The sequence below is a fragment of the Adiantum capillus-veneris genome, chromosome 12 (assembly GCF_014529385.1).
Source record: "Adiantum capillus-veneris isolate H3 chromosome 12, ASM1452938v2, whole genome shotgun sequence".
Taxonomy (NCBI): Eukaryota; Viridiplantae; Streptophyta; class Polypodiopsida; order Polypodiales; family Pteridaceae; genus Adiantum; species Adiantum capillus-veneris.
This window is the reverse complement of record NC_140942.1, coordinates 21,241,736-21,251,905: the sequence shown is the minus strand read 5'-3', so window position 1 is coordinate 21,251,905 and position 10,170 is coordinate 21,241,736.

Genomic DNA, 10,170 nt, shown 5'->3' with positions numbered 1-10,170 from the left:
GCTTATCTCTCAACCTGTGCTTACACTACCGGATCTCTCAAAACCATTTGAGGTCCAATGTGATGCTTGTGGTGATTGCCTTGGAGTTGTTTTGCTCCAGGAAGGGCACGCCATAGGCTATGAGAGTCGAAGGCTCGACCCTGTTGAGCAAGCTCTAGGCATATACGAAAAGGAACTCCTTGCAGTTCTACATGCCTTAGACTCATGGAAGCACTATTTATTGGGGACTCCTTTCATTCTGCGAACGAATCACCAAAGTCTTAAGTACTTCGTGACGTAGACCAAGCTCTCCGACAAACAAATGAGGTGGGAAAATTTCCTTTCGCAATTTCATTTTCATATTGCTCACATTGCTGGCAAGCATAATCAAGTAGCTGATGCACTCTCAAGACGGCTGAGAGTGAATGCGGTTTCCATAGCAACTCACAATGATCTATCTTCAATGATAGATGAGTACGCTATTGATCCCGATTTTAGAGATGTGATTTCAACCCTTGCATTAGGGAAGAAAGAATAACCATTTACTTTACAAGATGGTTATCTTCTCTATGGCAATAGACTATGCGTTACTAACTCACTACGTGAGAAAGTAATGTATGAATCTCATGCTCCACTGTATGCGGGGCATAGAGGGATTCAGTCTACCTTAAAGGTAATTGAAACATGGCATACCATGAAAGTGAACATACAAGAGTATGTTTCTAAATGTGTGGTTTGCCAAAAGACAAAATTTGATAGAGGGAAGCAACTTGGATTGCTTCAACCCTTTCCAATTACTAATTCACCATGGGAGAGCATATCCATAGATTTTATCTTTGGATTGCCTAAGTCTATCCATGGGAATACGGGAATATGGACGATAGTAGACAGGTTCAGTAAACAAGCTCATTTTATACCTGTCAAAAAGACTATCAAAGCCCATCAAATGGCAATCCTCTTCATTTCACAAATTTTCAAGTACCATGACTTGCCAATGTCTATAGTGTCGGATAGAGATCCTAGAATGACCAGTAATTTTTGGACGGATCTCTTTGAGAATTTAGGAACAAGGCTAAACTTCTCTTCGGCCTATCATCCACAAACGGATGGCCAAAGTGAAATAGCTAACCTAACAATTCTCGATCTACTAAAATCCTATGTAACGGAAGTAGATCAAAGATCCCAATGGGAGAAGTACTTACCCTTAGTGGAGTATGCTTACAATAACACTGTACATACTTCCACGGGAAAAGCACCTTTCGAGGTAATTGAGGGAAGATCAAAAAGTCCCTTGCTACTTAAGGTACATGGGAAGATCTTCGCTGCAGATGAGTATAGCCGAGACCTACAAGAATATTTTCAAAAGATTAAGGATGTTATCTCTATCTCACAGCAAAGGCAAAAGGCTGCTGCTGACAAGCACAGAAGAGCCCAAGCCTTTAAAGAAAACGATTGGGTCTTGTTAAAGTTTCCCAAGGCTCGATTAAGGCACACGACGGGAAAGAATCCTACGGGCCACCAAAAGTACTATGCTAAACTAGCAAAAAGATACTATGGTCCCTTCCAGATTCTTAGGCCAATCAATGAGATGGCCTATCAACTCAAGTTGCCCAATCATTGGCTCATACACAATGCTTTCCATGTGAGCCTATTAAAGACTTACAAAGGAGAGCCACCTCAAGAACCAACTATTGAAGACCCACCGGAGATCGAGGACCAAGAGGAGGTGTTGCAGCCCGAGTCTATTCTCCGACATGAAGACAAGGTATTAAGAGGCGGTAAGACTATCCGACGATATCTTATTAAGTTTAAGAATTATCCTTTTGAAGATGCTAGATGGATGCAAGGCATACAATTAAAGGATAACCTACACCTTGTCAATGCTTACAATGCTTCCAAGAGTAAGCAAATGTACAAAATGTTAAAAATGAACAAAGTTTTTTGTCTTATAAGACTCCCTTTTTCTTTATTGTGCACAAAAATGAAGTAGTATGCATGCTTAGATCAAGTTTGCAGAGACGACGTCTCCCAAACACCAAGTAGAGCTTGTCACTCTACTATGGAAGACTGATAGGACTAATGTGTAGACATGCTTGCGGCAGCCTCAGGCTCTCAAGCGCTAGATGGACTAGTCATCCATTGTGGAATGATGTCGTAGGGTAACATAGGGATCCTCTACCCGCTAAGAAAATGACTCATGAATATGCTTTATCTTCTCTACACCATAGTCGAGGATGACTATGATTTCAAGAGAGAGGTAATGTCATAATTATCAATATCTAATTCTCCTAAATGATTTTCTGATGCTAAACTGATCATTTAAGATGGGGAAGTGCCAGGGGAGAAAAAGCTAGAATATTGGTTAAGCTAGCAGACCGGACATAGTAGGGATCCAAAGGGGGGGGGGGGGGGGGCATCTGCAGAAGAACCGTGTGCAACAATGGGCTAAAAAGACCCTAAGGTTCAACCCATTAAGACTTCCAAAATGCTAAGGTTCCAAAATTCAAAGGTTGTGTCCAAAGGTTAACCTTAAGGGAATTGGATGCTTTGTGTGTGACCAAAAAAGTCGTTGAATATCCCTACATAGGAGGGGGCGAGCCTAGCAAGTAGGGGATGAGAGAGAAGGCCACACACACACACACACACAAGCTCCCTTTACACAAAGGGAATGAGGGACACATGTCAGCTCCCTAGGCCAGATGCCCACAAGGTGTACCCAATTCCTATTGGATGACCCTTGAAGTGGACCAATGAGAATTAGGCTAGAGTAAATTTAGCCTAATTAATTTTAAAACACTTAATAAAAAGAACCAATGAAAATTAAGTCTCCTGGATGATTATTGGACAGCCCGTGAAGGGGTCCAATAGGAATTGAGCAGCCCAATGGGCTACTTAATTCCTATTGGTCAGAATGGGAAAAGGTCCAATGGGGATTTAATTCATTTAAATCAATTAAGTTTAATTGATTAAGCTCTCACAAAAGGGGAAAGGGGGACACATGTCAGAAGGCTATCACTTATGCTGCTTAATAGCCATTGGCTCGACTTGGGGAGGTCCAATGGAGAGCATGCAAGAGCAAATAGCAAGAGGGCTCGCCCAAGAGAGAGAGGGGGCTGATTTTTGCAAGGCATTAACACACACACTCACACAATTTCATGTGTGAAGAAAGAGAATACTATCTCTTCCCAAGCTTTAATGGAGAGCTCATCACCTACTCCAAGCTTGTGAGATAGAAGCCTACATCGACATACTCTTGGCTTGTGGATGAAAATCCAACCAAGAGCCAAGCTTCAATGCACGCTCATCTCCTCTATCAAGCTAATCACTAAGCTAAAGCTATGCTAATATGAGTGATTATGTGAGGAGATGTACATCTTTCTCGTAAGATACTCCTTCTTCCTCTCAATCTACTCTCATACCCTGCTAGCTCTCACCACCTTCGAAGGTGTGTGAGGTCTTGGGTCTGAGAACGGGGATAATTAAAGTTGTGTTTACTAAGTGTTTTGCTTAGTGCATGAAGCTTTCATCTTCACTGCACTAGCTAGCCTTGAAGGAACACAAAAAATTGTATTGTACAATGTCTCTCTTGATGGGAGAAACCATAATACAAAGCCTTTTGGAGGGGGGACCGGCTCCATGCAAATCCGGTCCTCAACTGTTGTCAATAGCTTAATTTCTCTCTCTTTTGAAAGTATTGTTGATGCTATCTAACTAGGTGTTATGTTTTTTTGTTGCTCTCTCCACCCAAGCACTCTTGTAATTCTCATTAGGAATCTATTCTAATGAAATGCCCACTATGTTCATGCTAATTTCCGCTACACACAAGTTTTTAGGCCATTAAATGTTACAAACCCTCCTTTAAAAATTTTGAGATTTGCCTCAAAAATTCTAATATGCCTTTAAACGCTCGAGAAAACTTAGATTAGTGCAAGGCCACTTACAAATTTTGAGATTCGCCTAGATTTGCCTCAAAAAATCTAATTTGTCTTTAAACTCTTGAGAAAACCTAAATTTAGTGCAATCCCACTTACAAATTTTGAGATTCACTTTTGAATTTTAAGTCGATCCAAAGGAGAGAGCACTCACAAAGCTCAAAGAAATCTAGCATAAAAACCTTCAAATATACTTGAGAATTGTCAGAGTTCTCTTTCGTCATCTACATTTGCTGTTTGTTGAGGTCTGCTCCTACCTTGGGCTTGCACATCTTTTGCCTTGGATTTGTCGGATTGAACTTCCAAATTGCGTCAACTCCGAGTTTTGTCAATTCTTAATTTCTTAATTTCATAGATGTCCATGTTGATGTTTTATTTTTGATTCTCGATTTTGGATTTTGTCGATTGTCGCTTTGTCGATTGATTGTAAAACCAATGCTTATTCTCCCTCTCCTCTCTCTCTAGTGACGGTGTGAGATTCCTTCCACCCTCTCTCAGGCTGTAGTGAATGGTGCTCTCTCTCTCTCACTCACTTACACATGCATTCTCTCTCTCTCTCTCTCTCTCTCTCTCTCTCTCTCTCACACACACACACACACACACACACACACACACACACACACATAATGCGTGCAGGACATCGATAATAGATTGTTGGACTCCTACCGCTAAATTGTCGAGCTCAATGTACTTCATTAATGCAATGCAAATGTGAAAAGCCTTCGTGCAATGCGCCAACACCTCAAGGAATGGCACGTCGATTTTGTCTCTTATATTCACACACATCGAGAGAATGGGTCTCTCTCTCTCTCTCTCTCTCTCTCTCTCTCTCTCTCTCTCTCACTCACACACACACACACACACACGAATACATGCATTTAGCTTTTGAACTTCAAGCATCGAGGTCAAAGATCATTTACGACATAAAAGGTCAGTGCAAACTTTCGAAGGGAGATTTATTGAGCAACACATGGAGAAAAATTCTTTATGGCCTTCAAAATGTAAAGAAAAGCCACCCTTCAAATGATTTTCAAAAATAAAAGTGAAAGTGAGGATGGAGTGAAATGGATTTAGCATTATAAATTAAGATAGAGTACTAAGGTCTTTTTGACTTTCCGGTGCCAAGACTCCCTGAAGTCTTTTCATTTTCTACCATCTTAGTACTTACCCTTCACTTTTGCATTTTCAATTGAACGTTTTTTAAAGGTTCTCTTTGAAATGAAGCAGAAAGTGACACATGCAGGGTCTCTCCTTCCTTGAAAATTTTAAGCAGCTTCATATATACTATAGACTATAGAAGTAGTGACACATGCAGGGTCTCTCCTTCCTTGAAAATTTTAAGCAGCTTCATATATACTATAGACTATAGAAGTACAGTTACATATATTTTTTAACTTCAAAAGTTGAAAGTTGAAGCTTGAAAAGATGTGTCAGTTTCAAGATTCATATAAATGAGACAGTGGAAGGCTTCTTTAGCCTTGAAAATTTTAAGTTACATTATATATAGTATAGATATAGAAGGGAGAGAGATAGTTTTGAACTAATTTTTGCAGTAGCAACATTAACATACTGGGTCTAAATGGGTTTCATTAATTAATTAGCGCGTCAGATTGCATGCCGGGATTATCGCTAGAACAAAACTGTAGCTTGCTGCGCTTCCCACGCACTGTCCATGCCAGCCTACCATGACGGCTTGCAAGCTTTTCAGAGCTTGCAGCAATTCCATTGGGCTGGAGCCAGGTTCTGGATTCACTGTGCATACAAGCATAGCGCAACAAAGAGCCATCCTGTAAGCACTCAGTGCTGCTATCCGTGCCAAGACAAACCAATGCAACAAGCGCGTACTCCCTGCTGCTCTCGGTACGCTAGTCCCTGTTGGTCTTCGTTCCTCCGAAGCACTGGGACGCAAGTAGCATGGCCACTCTCTACCCCTGCGATCCATGAAATTGAAACGGCCCATCTCTTCCTGCCTGGCCCAACTCTCGGCTCTCTGCACTCCTTCAAAGTTGCTCCTGCTCGTCCTCGCTTGCGAATTGACTGAGAGAGAGAGAGACGCATTGCGCCGTCAATGTTCCACATGCCATCCCCTGGCCTTTTGCCTTCGCAAAATTATCTCTCTCTCTCTCTCTCTCTCCTTCTCTCTAACACGTACCATCTCAATGCCTTTTGCCCCCAAAAGATTAAAGAGCATCTTCGAAGATACGCCAAAATTTGACTTGCTTCCAGGATCGGGGCCACATACTACAATCCTCCCTTCTCTTTCTCAACATTTACTAAGTCTTATGGCTAACCTACTATCAGATCTATTAAATGGATTTGACACATATTTAGACACATGAAAGAGAACATAAAATTCAAAGGCATTAATGAACTAGTGGAGAAAGGTACACCAATCAGGAAGGGCACCCCCACTTTATCCATTCATATTCTTTTTGTGCATAGACTCTGCAATTTGAGGTGCCAAGAGTTTGTGTTGGTGGTCTAGGGTTCCCACCATGCTCATGCGTTGAGCACCACAGAAACAGTGAAAGGACGAGCTTAAAATTTCCTGTTGACAAATTGAGCGAGAAGTAGTTTGCATGCTCGAGAAGATGATTTTTCCCGAGCACTTGGAGGAGAAGGATTTCCAAAAACCAACGCTCGTGGGGAATTGTGCCTCATCTTAATAGCGTGCCGGTTTCAATCTTGAAAATGCCAGTTGAGGTCACAACAGTGTTTGGAAAAGAGCTTTTTTCCAAACATACAAAATTCCTTTTCTTGGACTTGCAAAGAGGAAATTTCAAAAAATCAAGTTAATTTTTTGGATTTTTACACTATCTTTCTCTGTGTTGGAGCGAAAGTTTCCCCAGCTTAATAGCGTGTGAGTTCCAATTTCAAAAAATGCCGGTTGAGGGCAAGACACTGTTTGGGAAAAAGCACTTTTCCAAACATACAAAATTCCCTCCCTTGGATTTGCCAAGAGGAAATTTTAGAAAATCAAGTTAATTTTTCAAGCTTTTATATATATTTTTAAAATTTTGGAGCGGAAATTTTCCCTTTTCCGTTGGCCTCAATTGGCATTTTTTGAGATTGAAAACGACACGATAATAAGCTGAGGCACATTTTTCTCGAATATTGGGGCATGAGCAAAAGAAGAAATTCAGCCTAGAAATCGACAAAAGTAGTTCGAATAGCCGCAAAGAAACGCTAAATTTTAATAAATAATTCCTCTTCACAAAATCAAGGAAAGAAAGTTTGAAAGGGAAAGAAGCTTTGTATGCTTGGAATCCGCATTGTTTTAGCAAAAGCGCAATGCACATGTGAATAAGACTTGTGACTACGTGTGCACAATTCTTGAAAGAAACACTCTGTGTGTGTGTGTGTGTGTGTGTGTGTGTGCCACAACCGAATAAGTCTATACATGTCTATATGCGAACGACGGTCATCTCTCTCTAGTCTAACCTCTGCTCCTTTCTGCGTCACCACTTGAGGCTGTCCTCGCGAGTTCCACGAGACTACGCTTCATGCGGGGTGGCCGTCTCTATTATTCAATGTTCGAGGAAAATGTGTCCTTGCTTAATATCGTGCCTTTTTCAATTTCCAAAGTGCCGGTTGGACGCAAGGGGAAAAGAAGAAATTCTGGCCCAAAGTAGAGGAAAATAGTGTAAGAATCTTAGAAAGTAACGCAACTTGTGAAAATTTCCTCTTGGCATATTCAAGCAAAGGAATTTTGTATGCGTGGAAAAATGTTTTTTTCGTAACACTGCTATTATTATAGCTTGTGTATGACGGCGGTGTCGAAGGTGATGTCGTGTTGCCTGCGGTGGGAAGCAGGGCTCAACTTTCAAGTTGTGACACAAACTCGCAGAGGAGAGAAGTTTTCTCGTGCCACGGCCAATGTTCGGGAAAAATTTGCCTCAGCTTAATATCGTATTGTTTTCAATTTCAAAAATGTCGATTTAGGGCAAGCGAAAAAGGAGAAATTCCGCCTCTAAATAGAGAAAAATAGTGTGCAAACTTAAAAAAAGCTACCTTATTTTCTAAAATTTCCTCTTGGCAAATTCAAGGAGGAATTTTATATGTTTGGAAATAGGATTGTTACCGAACACTGGCCAAGACACTATCCGTGCAAAATTACTAATTTTCTAAAATGTCCTTTTGGCAAACTCAAGGAAAGGAATTTTGCTTGTTTGGAAAAATGATGTTTCCCCAACACCGATAGTCTCTCTCTCTCTCACACACACACACACATACACAAGCGTGTCATTCTCTTCCTCTCCATATCTGACACGTGATCTTTAGATGCACTATAAGCTCGAAACCAGATGATAGTCTCTCTCTCTTTCTCTCACATACAACCATGCACACAGGCGAGTGAAGGCACCATGATCTCTCTCTCTCTCTCTCTCTCTCTCTCTCTCTCTCTCTCTCTCTCTGTTTTTAAGGCAATCGTGTCATTCTCTTCCTCTCCATATCTGACTTGTGTGATCGAATTTGGGGAATTGGAGATGCTCTGTAAACTCGAAAGTCTGCAAGAGGAAGATAAGGTGCATTTAGTGAAGTGCTTGCACAAAATGTGAGGTGATGCAACACACAAGGACGCATCAAGCTTGCACGCACTACTGCAGGCAACTTGACTTTCGGGTCCTTCAAGGTGCAATAGTCGTGCGAAATTCTGCCTTGATCCATCGACTCTCAGTCCGAGCCTTGCGAGTTCACCTACAATGACCTCTCTCGCACGCCTTCTCCCAAAGACCTAAAAAAAATACAGGTCGTCCACGTGGACACCATTGTTTAAAATACGCCTAAGCTGACCCAATACTTCTTTAGCAGGCCAAAAAGAAAAGGAAGTGGCAAACATAGTTGCATGTGTATTCTTCACGACTCATGTACATATTGCCTTTCTAATTACAAATTTTGAAAGTCTATACGTGTGACGGCCCGAAGTTGGGCGCGTCATGTGGAGGTGCGTGGTGGGCGCGTTTGCCTTCAAAAAGCCCGGCTCGGGTCATGGTCGGCTCGGGTCGCGTTCAAAAAGCTCAGCTCGGGTCGGGGCCGGCGCGGGTCACGTTCCGTTCCGTGGGTCCGCGACCATGGTGTGTTCCGAGGGTCTCGCATTCCGGGTCCCTAGCCCTAAGTAGCCCCAAGCTCCCCCGCACTCAAGGAGGGTCATAGCGTGCCCTGGGGAACCTTGCGCGGAGCCCCCACGGTGCACGAGTGCGTGGAGTGGGGCTAACGTGTCTAGGTGGGGGGTCCCCATCCCGTGGCCGTTTTCGAGAGGCTCATACCCCTTATATACACCCTCGGTTGAAGAAAGTTCGACATCCTCGTCAAACAAAGGGAGAAAAGAGAGCTTGGCTATGCATAGGCCAAAGGTCTAAGGGGTGCATATAGTGCAAAGTGCGTGAAAACTATACCCGAAATGCAAGTAGATAGCATGCTTTGTTTTTGGAATTTTTGGAATAAAGTGTGTGTATTTTTGTGTGTTTTGGCAGAAGGCTGAAAAAAGTATGCTTTGAATACCCAAGTAGAATTCCCCATACTTGAGCATTCCCCAAAAGGTAACCCGAGGTGCACGGAGCCACCTGCTGCATTGGCTCGCGCGGAGACTTCTTTGAAAGCCGAATTTGAAGTAAAGTCCATCGCAATGCAGCCCTTGCGAAGTTGCAAGGAAACTTACCGTCATTTTGACGCGCGTTGTAGACTTAGGCTGACACCAGCTTTGGTTTTCAATCGCTGAATCTTGAATCGGGTAAGGTTACTTGGTTAGATTCAGTCTTTAGGTTGAAGTAGCTTTGGTCGTCATGACACCATGAAGGCTTTGGCTGAATCTTCAATCATCAAACTGATCCCAGTTGGTCCCTGTGTGGACCTCATTTGGAGGGCTAGCTCGGTGCCCCTTTGGTCTCTTGTAGACTTGAATGGGTCTTCAGCTCAGCATAAGCGCTCGCATGTTGAGCGAAGTAGCATGTAGTAGTAGCAGTAGTATGAGTGGCGGGTCGTAGGTTTGCCCGTAGCCTCCCCCCTCCTGGGTTTGGCGAACTGAGTGGCGGGTCGTAGGTTTGCCCGTAGCCTCCCCCCTCCTAGGTTTTGGCGAACTGAGTGGCGGGTCGTAGGTTTGCCCGTAGCCTCCCCCCTCCTGGGTTTGGCGAACTGAGTGGCGGGTCGTAGGTTTGCCCGTAGCCTCCCCCCTCTTGGGTTTGGCGAAACTGAGTAGTAGCAGTAGCGGGACGCAGTTTTGCCCGTGGCCTCCCCCCTCTTGGGTTCGGCAAGCATTGTA